The sequence below is a fragment of the Molothrus aeneus genome, chromosome 9, assembly GCF_037042795.1.
Source record: "Molothrus aeneus isolate 106 chromosome 9, BPBGC_Maene_1.0, whole genome shotgun sequence".
NCBI lineage: Eukaryota > Metazoa > Chordata > Aves > Passeriformes > Icteridae > Molothrus > Molothrus aeneus.
The window spans coordinates 21918466-21931437 of record NC_089654.1 but is presented as its reverse complement, the minus strand read 5'-3'; the positions used below and the strand labels follow the sequence as shown (position 1 = coordinate 21931437).

The window sequence follows — 12972 nt, the reverse complement described above, 5'->3', positions numbered from 1 at the left end:
CTGAAATGCATTCCTACCATTTAATTAGACTGATAACTGTTCCAGGAGTGGCTATAGATGTATTGTCCCATGATAGCCTTGACACTTTTCTGCTGTTCAGTTCCTACCCAGAGAAACATGGATAAACCAAGCAAGCTTAGTACACAGGATTACTTGTGTGACTAATGTGCTGAGGAAACTTTGTAAATAATCAGACTAAAGTACTGTTTATAAACATTCCTATAATGAGAAGAATGATATGAGTGATATGATGATATGCTGTGAGTTTTCCTGATTTTGTAAGCAATTCCTGCTGCAGAGTATTTGAGTTGCACTGAGTCTAAAGGTAGAACTTACCTTGGATGGTTGTGTGAAGTGAGAAATGTAGACTGGTCCTTTTGTGTGTCTGATCAGGTTAATAAAGGGTTACAAAGAAATAAGAACACAATTGTGAGCTTATTTACGCTTTATTTTCTTATTGTAAAACTCAGAGTCTGACATATGTACTCAGTTTACAGTAACTTTAAAATTTAACTGCTTTTCCATTATTATTTCTGGATATACATTTCTTTGTCATTTTGCAAATCTCTAAAAATAGCAAATGCAATAGTATTTATGTTCTTAAAATCAGTTTAATGTAAAATTAATTAATATTTTTGATGTAACATTTTTATCCATAACTCTTAAATCCCATTTGTTCCCAGTTGTATTTGTCATGACAAGTATAGAATAAACTTTTGAACTCTTCAACAATGCTTAGTTAAATGACAATTAAATATTCTTTTCTCTTATGTCAGAATCCTTAGGAGTGGATATACAGAGCTTCCTATCCTGTTATTTTTTCTGCACACATACTAAATAAGAATTTTCACATTTTCAACGGTACTGAACCCTGTGAGGACGATACTCCAGAAAAAGGCAGCAAGTTTTTTTTTCTAGTCAGCTAAGTTAAACACACTCAAAACCAAGCAAGCAAAAAATGGATAACCCCAACTATTTTTCTGACCAGAAAACTGTAGCTTATAACAAGTGTTTGCTTCTCACTATTGCCTTCAGAGCTGCTGCTCCTCTCAACAGCAACTGTACAATGTGGGGCCACAGTTGCATTCATTGTTCAGTGAGCTTGTCCACATAGTTAAACCCACCGACAGCAATGAATGTTGATTGTGACCTTTTTGTAAAGCTTGGCAGGGTGAGGGAGAAACATCATAAGATGGTTAGGTTGCTATCTTCGGTGTTAAGGCCTGAAAGCATGAAGTAAGGAGGAGGATGGTTAGCTGGAGGGTACAATCAACGGTCGATGGTTTTCACTTTAATTCCAAACTCACCGACAGCGTTGAATGTTCACTGAAGCAACCACTACAACAGAACTCCATTGACTTGACTGCATCCTCAAATGTCTGAAAGTAGGGGGGGAAAATCAAAATTCACACAGTGATTTTAATTATACAGATGATGCAACTTGAATCATTTTTCTCTTACCAACACCAACACCCTTCTCTGCAGATCATGTTTCAGTCTTTCTGCAAGGAGCTGGCAGTTTTCCAGACTTCTTTCTATGAAAGGAAAATATGTTTCTCTTATTCAGGCTTTAAAAATAAAGGTTAGAGATTCAGGCATGAGTGGATTAATGTTGTCTGTTATTTCACAAGACTGAACTTCACAGTAAAACAAAACATGAGATCCCATAAATGAACAGAGCTGGCTGAGAGTTTTACAAATTAGTGTTGCCAATTAGGGATTGCTCAATTGAACAAAATTTCTTCTATTGACACAGTTCAATTGGATTAAAACTTGTTTAGGATTGATAAAAATAAATTTTCTTTAAGAAGGCTTAATTTTTCAAAAAATATCTCAGAGACAGAAGGCCTTTTTTTCCTTACAAGTTTTCACACATGCAGAACCTGTTGTGATGATACTTTTCAGGAGGAAAAAAGGCAACTGTATATCAAGGCTTGACCTGTATTTATTGTAATTTTTTTTGTGTGTGTCAGCATGTTGTGCGCATTCAGCTGATCATCACACAGTAAAGTCTTTATTCTTAAAATTTTCCACAGCACTTTTTCCTAACCTTCTGAGCTTTCCAACTCAATTGTCCTAATTATTAATAAAAATAAATAATACTTAAAAATTAAGGTTGTAGGTTTTGTGTTGCAGAAGAACTTTAGAGGCCAGATAAGAAGACAAAACATGGTAATCCAGAAATTTTACCTTATTTTCATTTGTGAGCAGAGTTCTTATGCAGGTGTTCTTGAAGCTCAGCTTGTCAGATTTCTGCTAGGTCCACTCTTAACTGTGCTGAAATTCCATGACTGATTCATTGACTTACATGAATTGTTGTTTGTTTACCTCATCCTTTGGATAATGATGCCCTCTACTCTCTCCCTCTCCCATCCGTTGTTATTTATAAGGCTTTATAAATGTTTGGGTTTTTTTCTGTATTTGTGTTAAGGGAACCCACACTAAAGGACTGGAGTTGATCAGGGTGCTGCCCCAGCCTATTTTCTAAACAAACACTATGACAAGGACTTGGTCCTAACTGTTTCTTTCAACTAATTGTTCTGTGTGTGGAGGTATTTTTTGCATTAGTTGACTCAACTGCATTTTCCATCTAATACAACTAAAAGAAAAAGTCATTAATATAGCCTGCTGGAGAACTAGACCAGAACAGAATCAACTATTTTGCTGGATTAGATGTGTTTTGTTTATGAAGGCCACTTTGATTATGAATATAGCTAAATCAAATACATTTTAATTAAATGTAGCAGCCCACCTTCCTTTCCCAATACAGCAGCACGGGATATTTGCTGCCAATATTTAGCTGTGATTATTTTTATTTCTCCATTTATTTGTAGTGAAATTTCCAAGGTTTAATTCCATGGATGTTAGGGGAAGACCTCTGCACACTGGCATAAGTGATGAGAGAATAAGGCTCTCCAACTCAGTCTTACATGCATCTGTTCAACTTGGTTCTAGCCAAATGAATTAACTTTATGATTAAGGGTTGCTCATATTTAAGATCTACTCTATTATAAGCTTGTTTTCTGTTCTCCATTTCTTTCAGTACTCATTCCTGTGCCCTTATTCCCTGCTTCCATCTGTCACTTCATATTTCAGTATGGGGGCTTGCCTGGTTGATATCTGGCAATTAGGATGGGGTGCAGGGGAAGGAGAGGAGCTGTGTAGAGCTTGTGGCTGGGTGGATTGCATCTTGGAAGGAATTACTTTCACAGGTTGTTATTAATGCCTCCCCACCCCCCATAATGGAAATCCTCAGTATTTCCTTGGTCACCTAGCCTGTGAAATGGGCTGAAACTTCTAAGCACAAAAGGTATTTCTGGGTTCCAGCCCTGATTCCTGATGTGTGCAGGTTATGCAGGGTAAATATGCTTTCATCTTCTTTCATCTGGTTTTCATTTTTTTAAAATCCCTTATTGGGCTTAGCTAGCTGTTACAAATGCCAGCTTTATTTTAAATTTTATTTCAGATCTGCAGGCTTATGTGAACATTCAGATTGGATGTATTTTTTTTTTATTTAAGGTTAGTAGGTCATAAATAAACCAAAGCCCTTTCCTTGCTTTGAGCAATAGGGTCATGATGTACATGAAATATTGCTTTAAAAAAACTGCAACCTAACGTGAATTGACAGAGGTACATGAGGAAGTAGTTCATCGTGTCGCTGCAAAGGCCATGGGGATTTGGACTGCAAGAGCTGCCTGTCTTAGGAATAGATTAGATATCTTGTCTGATGACCTGTACTTAATTTAAGTGACTGCCTTTGCAAGTCCTTCCAGAGGGCAACTGTGTGAAGTAGAGCATCTCATCTTCAGTCTTCAGTCCTTTTCCTCCTCTTGATGGCCTGACCTAAATTGAAGATATGGTTGCTGTGCTTGCACAAATAGACAATTATTTCAATACTATGTGAGCTGCATCTTCAGTTCTAATTAATTACCTTTCCCATTTTGACCTTGCTACGTTGAATCAAAAGACCAACATTCCAACTTCATTGTAGTGGTTAATGCTGGGAAGCTGTTATACAGTGCACTCATGTTAACAATTCTCTTATGTAAAACAGAGGCAAAAGCTCCCTCTCCCTGTTTAGAAAAGCTGTCAAGTACTACTCTGCCCTGCTTATTGCCCCACCTTTTCCTTTCTTCCTCCTCTCTTGCCCACACAAATGAGATGAGAATATGGAAGATGTCAGCCAGATCGCAGTCTGGCTTGCAGGCCACTTCAAACAGCTGCCTTAGAACTGTTACCACTCTTACTGCTGGTGCAGCAGGGAGATGGCTTAGGAACAAATGCTTAGGTGAATACACAGAACTCAGCCTTGAGGCTCTTGTAGCTTTAGGTACTTTTTCTAATGGTGCATTAAAACAATCTATGTGTACTGCTTAAAAGGCTATGTTAGTAAATTTATGAGGTAGATACTTCATGTGGGTTACAGCATCATTTTTCTTTTGCTGACATGGATTTATTTGTTAGTGGAAGGTGGAGTTAAAACTTTCTGAAGCCAAATATTCGTTTGTATCAAAGGAAGACAACGGAACAGTGTTCATACTGATACTGCAAAGTTATCTCATGGATGCAGTTGTTAGCTACTTCCACCTCCCACTAGCCCTTTCCCACAGTCTGTCAACAGATTTCCAGTTAAACACTTGGGGACAGGAAGAAATGCAATGTGTAGATGTGTTTTTTTAATTGTCTTGCAAAAGTGAATTCCAGTGGCAGCATCTAAAAATGGCAGAGGCACACTCGGGATCAGATTCTCAGCTAGAGTAAACTGAGAAAGCTCCATTGACGTCAGTGGCATCTGGGTTTACACCAGCTGACACCTGGATGCTCATCTGGAAAAAAGTGAATTAGAATGATCAGTTATTGGTTCTTATATTTTCAATTTTTTGTGTTGTGTTTGTCATTTTTATTAAACCTTTCTAAAATGACAAATTTTCATGTTTTATTGACATTTTACTTTCAATAAATCAGCAGTAATACTAAATCTCAGTAAGTATTGACACTGCTGTGCTTCCACTGAAAGGAATTAAATCCAGTTGACTGTAGTTATTAGAAATTCAATTTGTTCTTAGATGACTTTGAGTTATATGCTGAAAGCAAAGAATCTGTGCAGCTATCAAGAGGACAAAATGAAAAGTATTTGTTTCTTCTGTGATCTAAAAATCTGCAAGAACAGAATCAAGTAACAATCACTGTAATCTAAGACTGTGTGTTCTACAGACACTAACTGCAGTCGTTTCTGCAGTGTGTTGGAGTGTAGCATCAGCTCCTAATGCAGTAAATCTAAGGCTAATGTTTTTCAAGAAATCCAACCACACAATCACTATGTTTTCATGTTGCCTTAGACCTATGAAAACATCTCTGTTAACCTCTGTTGGAAAAAAAAAGTTTGAGGGAGTATTTCACCATTTACTGGAGTACAGCCATCTCAGGGGAAGAGGAGCAGCTGCATAACATCTTGAAGCACTAGTGCATGCCAGCCTGAGACAGGAGCAAAAAATTGTGATTGCCATGTTTAAATTCTCCATTCTACAAGGCTGCTTTTTTTGTACATTCCTGGTTCTTGCTCATAGAATAAGAGGGTGGAAAAACAGAAAACACCTCGAGGTGAAATATTTTCCACAAAACTGGTTTTTAAACTAAATCAAACTTGTTTGACATGCACAGCCATCACAGAGTCATTTGAAGTTCACTGTCTTATCAGTGTTCTGATGGCCCAGAAACTGTGACATCTCCAAACATGCTGTTTTGTATGTTTGTAGACTTTGACTAAGTTTTTGAGTAAGTTTGCTGTCCAAAAATTGACTGTGCTCTTGAAATGAAACCCATCAGCTAATATTACGTGTTTACAACACAAGCTATGAGGTGGGATACTGATTAGCCAAGCTAATTTAGGAACAGAACAAATGTGAGAAGCAGCAGTGATATTAGTTCAATCAGATATTTGATTGCGCTTCCAGAAATAATTTAATTGCAGAGCTCAAAACTATGTGCTTTGCCCATTAGAGTTCTACCTGATCGGTATTTTGTTAAATCTTGATACTAAAGAAACTTCCAAGCCCATATTTAATGTGAAAGTACGCACAGTAATATTGGCTTTTTGCTTACTATTTAGATTTATTACATCTCAATCAATATAAATTGTTACTCTTACTTAACAAATCATAGTTACACTCATGTTCTAAACAGACTTTTGTGTCTGCCCATTTGAGCCCAACTGCAATTTATTACTGCATGTTGTTAGTCCTGCTTGACATTGTAAGCACTTTTCCAGCATTCAGGATTCAGGCCCTGGCTCCATGAGATTTGCTTTTTATTTAAAGCCAAGAAATTGGTAAATAAATTCTATACTGCCTGCAACTTCCCAATCTCATGGATCACAATTCTCTACTCTTGGTTACTGGAACACATTACTATTTATGGAAGATATGCCCATATTTCAGTGTCCATAAATCATATGCAAACATCTGTTCTTTAGATCAGTAGATGGAGTATGGTAACTGATTCTTACATTAATAGCCATGAAGTAATGCTCACCTATTGATGCTATACTTAAACTTTAATGTTTTAGCAAATATTTCAGTAATTTAACTTTTCAGGCAATATTAATCAAAACAGTAGCAATTGCAAGCATAGTCTGGCATAGAGTTCTGTGTAGCCTGTACCTGAAAAATGCCAAGTGAAAGTTGAAAGATAGAGGGTAAATATTCACAGCAACATGATCAACCTGGCTAAAACACAAAAGGCTCTGTTAGTAATTCTCTCTGCACTCACTGCTGCCTTTGAAGAGAATTTCTTTCCTTCCTTCCCTCCCCCTTTTCCTGTGATAGCTTTAAATAGGCACCCTTTTCTTATTTGATGAATCTGGACTGTGTGTAGTGGTCTACATTGTTGTCTTGGTAGTATGATCTATTTCCCATGTGACCCTGCAGGCAAGGCTCTAAGGCCAATAACTGTGAAGCTGTGCTCTGAAAACATATGGTGTGTGTGGAAACCAGGGCTGTGTATGAGGCAAAATGTAAGAGGTGGGAAAGACAATATTGTAGGATAGGATGGGCACAGGATGGAAAGGCAGAGGATAAGAGTTTTCTTATTCTGTCTTCCATCTCAGTGTTAGGGTTTTTGGATCAAGTGATTTCAGTTGTAAAGAGAAGAATCTTCAGCATCTATCCTGTTTAGCATTTATGTCAAGCCTTTATTTGGTTGTCATATATACTGTGGATACATTGGTTGTTTTTCAGCGTCTCCTTTGTGTTTGTATTCTTTTTCAGGAGCAGAGACTTGATACTTTGAGACTAGCGATATAAATGTCAGCATAGTTGAATTTTCATAGGAAGAATATATGCATAAAAATGGAGAGCAAAAACATTTAATATTTTTAAAAGTTGAGTCCTACTGTAGTCAGCCATAGGACATGAGACTGTAGTTCTTTTTCTGCAGAAAATGGACTTGCTTTTAAGTTACCTACTAATCTTGGTATAAAACCTCCTAAACTGCTTCAGAATTAATTCAGAACCCCCTTTTAGGATTTCTGGAGTACTTCAGTACCATTTGCATGTTGTCTTCTATGTTCTTCACAGTGAATATGTTAAATAGATACATACACATGCTTGTGGGCTTTCAAAACCTTTTGTTTAACTTTTGCTCCTGATTTTTTAAATAATTTTCTACTATTTTCTACAAAAGGTGCTGTGAGTGTAGGTTTGCTTAAGAGATCCTCCATGTGTCCATCTCGCTGCCAGCGCAGAGTGCGATAGCAACTGGCTTTAATATCCCATCCCCCTCTTCAATCTGTGTTGCCATAGGAATGGTCTGTGAGAATTACCAAATTAAAATAATTATAGTCCTGCTGCACAAAGTTTCTTTTGATCAAGAGCAAGTCATTTGAACCCTGATGTTTAGTGGGTAATACTTACAGCCTCATAAAAGTGTAGTGATGGCTGATATCTCATAGTGCTTTGAACATGTGAAGTGCTATATAAACAATATAGGGCTATTGCACACAACTCAAGCTATTAGCATTTGAGGCACAGTGCCCCAGGCCCTTGGAGGGGAAGTCACATCTTCACTGGAAAAGAGGCACCTTTTTGAGTTTTGTCTGCTTCCAGATTAGGTATCAGGAGTTCTCAAGGTAATGTAGATATATGAAAGGCTTGTTTTTTCAAAAACTGTGTCTACTACTCTGCACTGGATTCTAACAATTAGAACTGTGATTCTAAAAATGTGTGGATGGTAAATCATTGCCTGGTTGCATTATTTCCTTTGCTGTAATTGTATTTTGGCATTTCTGCATTTTTTTCCTTTGTGAAAATTCTGTATGCTAATCTATTTCTTACTAACATCCTTGGTATTCTTCATGTGTAATTTGAAACAGATGAGAAATTATGCTTCATCTTTGTTCCCAAAAGCATCACCTTACTTTACAGAATTTAGAGCACAAATGCAGTTTGAGAATGTGTAGAACACTCCATGGGTGTTGGTGTGTACATGTTGGTGAAGCCTCGTTCTTAAGGTAGCAATTCAAGTTAAGAAAATAGGCCAGGGGTATTTGCTACACAGCTGATATTAGAGCCTGTTAGAGCTGAAGGTACTGCTCAGATGGGAACAGTTTTCCCAGGATTAATGGAATTGCCTGATTTGCTTTGTTTTGACTCTTTTCCACATTTTGCACACTCTGATAAACAAGGGCTTCTGCTTAGGACCCACAAGAGGCACCTCTCCTTGCAATCACTACAACACAAACTCTGGGGCAGTAGAAAGGCTCATGACTATTTTCAGGGAGAAGAGGGAATTCCTTGACGTCTTTTTATGCCAGTCATTGCTCCAGTTTAAAAACCAAGCAATTCTTGGTCCAGAGTTGGCAAAACGTTCTTTTTGCTTTTTGATGGCGTAACTTCTTTTCACCAGTAGAGACTATTCTAAAGGATTGCATTTTTCTGTTTGCTTGTTGTGTGGCTTTTTTAATGTCTCAGGCTAAGCTCTTAGGCATGTTAAATGATGTAAACAAGTTTTGGATTTTTGTTACTGTTATCTAGGAGCAGCCATTCAAAACAAATATGCTATTGACTCAACTCTAAAAAGCTCTGAACACAGAATAAGCTCAGACTTTGAAGGACTGGGCACACAGTTTAAATATTTAGCATAGCAAAACCCATTGCAGTACAATTACTTGTACAGGATCCAATGATTTACAGCACAAATGTGAAGCATAATCTCATGTATTCATGGAGCAAATGCCTACTCAGTTTACTGGTGGCTCTTTTTTGTCAAGACTGACACACAGAAATGCAAAATACCTTTTACTGCTCTGACAGAGGCTTTTTAAAGTAATACATATTCTTCTAAAGAAATAAATAGATACAAATTACACAACTGTTTTAAGGCCTTATCTTTATTATTGAAAAATGGCATAGCCTTTAATGGTTTGTAATCTGCCTGTGTTTTTGTGGCTTTCTCAACATCCTCCTCCTTGTCCTTGTTGAGCTCATCTACCCTTTGAAAAGCTTTTTGCTCCAGTGACCACTTTAAACTTTCTGTTGACAAAATAAAGCTGGACTCCTAATTTATTTTTCCAACAGAAGGTGTGAGTTGAAAGTGGTCATTGGCCCAAAAACCTATCGTGAAGACAGAGTTGATTTTAGTGGCAAGGGGGAGTGATGTCTGGTTTCCTTTTCTCTGTCCTTCAATTCCCACCTCCCAGAGTCCCAACCTCACAGCAGCAAGGTTTCCCTTTTTTGCAGCCTTTTGCTACAGCAAGGAAAGGTAGGCCAGGAAATTGTATTTGAGTTCTCATCTCAAATTGGTTTGTGAATCCAAATTCTGTCTTTTAAAACTGTGGGAAGACTGACTGGGAGATTGGCCATGAAGTAAATGAGTGAATGGGATAAGGAAAAGCCTGTACAGCCAAATAAGTTAAGAAATTAAACAATTCTCTTTGCTTCATGTGCGCTTGTGTAGCTTAAAAATACATGCAAGCATACCTGCAGATAGAATAATGTGAAAAAAGAAAGGGAAATATCTCTTTGTTTTGGAGATTTAAACAGATCAGTACATCTGTAGCACCCAGAAGCTTCAAACGTTATCAAAATGCATTTTTCAGCCACAAGGTCTTGCTTTTCTGCAGTACCCAACACATTTAAATACAAATTCTGAAATGAATTAGTAGGTTCAGGAGTAAGTGAATGGCAATTTACACAGTCAGGACTTACTGTAAAAGTCTCAAGAGATCCCTTATCACCATTGTGGTAACCACTCCTAATCACAAATCATGATCTGAACAATCATAGGTGATACTGGCTATTCTGAGTTTTGTTTCTGCATCAATACCTCCCATTCTCGTGTCAGTGCCTGCCTCTTTTCTTGCTAAAGGTAATCAGGGAGCTTGAGGCTCACAGATTACATTTTCTGTGCTGTTCAAAGGTGTTCTATTTGTATTTTTATTTAGAAATATCTGGATGAAATTCCATTTGGAGGGAAGTTCTATCCCTTAAGCCCTATACTCTGAACACCTAAAGCAGAGACATTGTGCTGGCTCTTAGCAGATAGGGTGAATTTCATTCTTACTGAATATGACCCAGGTGCTAAAAAGCTATAGCTGAAAGTGCAGGGTTAAAAGCACAAGTCAGCTAGGTGCATAAATATTACATGGCTGTATCTTTAATGGGTTCCTGTCATAGACTTGCTTTTGTTTAAAGATTTCCATAACCCTGCTGATTTATTGCATCTTTTCTAGAAGTATGCTGTTAGCAGGAAACTCAGTTGAAGTACTTTCAATCATGTTGGAGGATCATTATACTTTCACTTGAATAACTAATTAGTTGCAAGAAATTAACCACTGCTGTTTAGGACAAAAACACTTTCAAGAAGGGCTTTCATTTTTGTTGTGGAAAATGACCTCAGGCACTTGAGGAGGTGGGGCAGAAAGGAGAAATAATGATCCTGCTGTCTTTTAATATAACTTTTGTTTTCAATTCCACCCAATAACTAGCAGGCAGCATAGCTGTCTGAATAAGGAACTGCACTTGGACTTTGGATAAATGTGTTCTGATCTTTCTGATCCCATGGATCTGGCAGCTGAGCTCAACCTATTGATTGAGACCGGTTTAAGGTTCTAAAAGCTGTCACTGAAGGCTTGGGAGATGGAGTACAAGACTGAGGAGGAAATAAATTAGTGAATAGGATGGAAGGAAGAATAGAATATAGGCAAAGAAAGGTACAACTAGTCTCATGTTTCTGAAACTTAATTTTCTTATTGTGAAATGTAGATTATAAAATTTTTTTTCTTGGCACAGGAAGGTCCCTGTCTTGAGGTCAGTATTATTGTCACGCGGTGTTCACAGCACTCCTAATCTAATGTCAAACACAATGAGGTGAGGAAGGGGAACAAACAGCTCAAATATTTAGTGATTCACCACACTTCTGTAGTAAAAACTGTGAGGAATTTGAAGACAAATGATTTCTGAGATCTAGATTCTTCTCTAACAAAATTCAATTAACAAGCCAATAAAAGTAGCAGGTCCTAGACACTTTTATGTCTATAACTACAATTTTGCCTGTTATGGGAGAAATATATATAAAATTGATCTTAATTTATCAAATAAAAGCATGATAGGATGCACTTACAAATCAGTTAACTTCTTTCAGTCTTCTCCTCTGTCTAGTAGGGGAATTCTTCAGATATTTGATAAAAACAAGAAATATTGGCCAGTAAGGTGAGGACAAGGGTGAAAGGGGGGAGTTTATTGGTATTTTTTGCTCTGCTTCCTTTTCTCTAAGCACACTTGCAAGATTAGAAAGTTGTCTTTGATATGTGTATCTGAGATGTGATATGAAAATGCTGGGAATTATTCAGTGCCAAAAGGGAGTGGGCTGCTCATGACAAACTCCACCTGAATATAAAATATAAAGGTTCCTATAATGCTTTTAGCACTTTAACTGTCTCCTCTGTTCTTTGCATTCTTTTCCATCTTGAAGCAGCTATTTTGAGTATTTTAATGTCAGGATTAAAATCTCACTTATCTCTTTATGATTGTATTGAATTACCTGCATAATGTGCCTTCTGAAAATATTTACATAAATGTAGTACATTCTGGTGGCTATGGGTTTTGTTTTTGTTTTGTTTTGGGGTTTTTTGTGTGGTGGGAGTTTTTTTGGGTTTTTTTTGTTTTTTGGTTTTTTTTGACTAAATTTGCAACCTTTTGGTACATGAGAATGCGGAGTCAGAGGTTTGCATATGTGCATATCAGGAAATCTAACTTTTTACTTTCTAGAGCATTCCCTACCAGGCTTTTTAAAACAATGCATTACTCTGAAATGGCATGCAGAGAGTTTCAAAAGGATGAAGGGATTTAAAAATTCTCCTTCCCTGACGCTCAGGGGAATTGCTTCTTGATAATCCCAGTGCTTTTCTTCTGTGCATCACTGAAGATTGAAATCTGAGTGTAGGAATATCACAGAAATCTGTTCAATTCCTTGCAGTTTCTCTCAGGTGAACGGTGTGCAATAGCCCAAGATACTTCAGTTCTAGACATGGTGAGAGTCTGGTGCAAACACCAAAGCTGTGGGTTCAATCCCCTATGGGTTGTTCACTCAAGTGGGACTTGCTGATCCTTATGAGTCTCTTCCCATCCAGAATATCCTGAGATATAAAAACTCATTCTTTGTAGTAATCACAGTTGAGTAACATAGAACTCAATATAAGCCCATTAAGAGACATCCAAGTCAGATGTTAATGACAGATGTCTTAATTTCCCTTTCCCCTCTATGAGCATGTTCTCTGCTTTCCTCTCATTATCTCATTTTGCTTTGCTTGCTCTTTCATTTTGATCTGTTACTGTTCAGTGAGTATAAAATGTCTTCAAATAACGGGTGCTGACTTTGAGGGTAGTTTCAAATTTTGGTTCAGACTTCTGCCTGTGGTTCTCATTGGGCGCATTTGAGTTCTTAGATCTAAATCTTAAAATTCCTTTCCACTTGGAT

At 37.4% G+C, this 12972-nt stretch overlaps 1 long non-coding RNA gene across 6 annotated transcripts in view; it reads right to left on the bottom strand.

Moving 5' to 3' along the window:
* Positions 1 to 427: 427 nt before the first annotated feature.
* Positions 428 to 12972, bottom strand: part of LOC136560324 (uncharacterized) — a 61137-nt gene continuing 48592 nt past the window's right edge. For 2 of the 6 annotated variants that reach the window (XR_010784121.1, XR_010784116.1), the window contains one exon: positions 428 to 4826. This is a non-coding gene — a long non-coding RNA (uncharacterized lncRNA). The remainder of the gene's footprint in view (positions 4827 to 12972) is intronic. The other 4 variants (XR_010784117.1, XR_010784118.1, XR_010784119.1 and 1 more) reach the window with 3 other exon arrangements.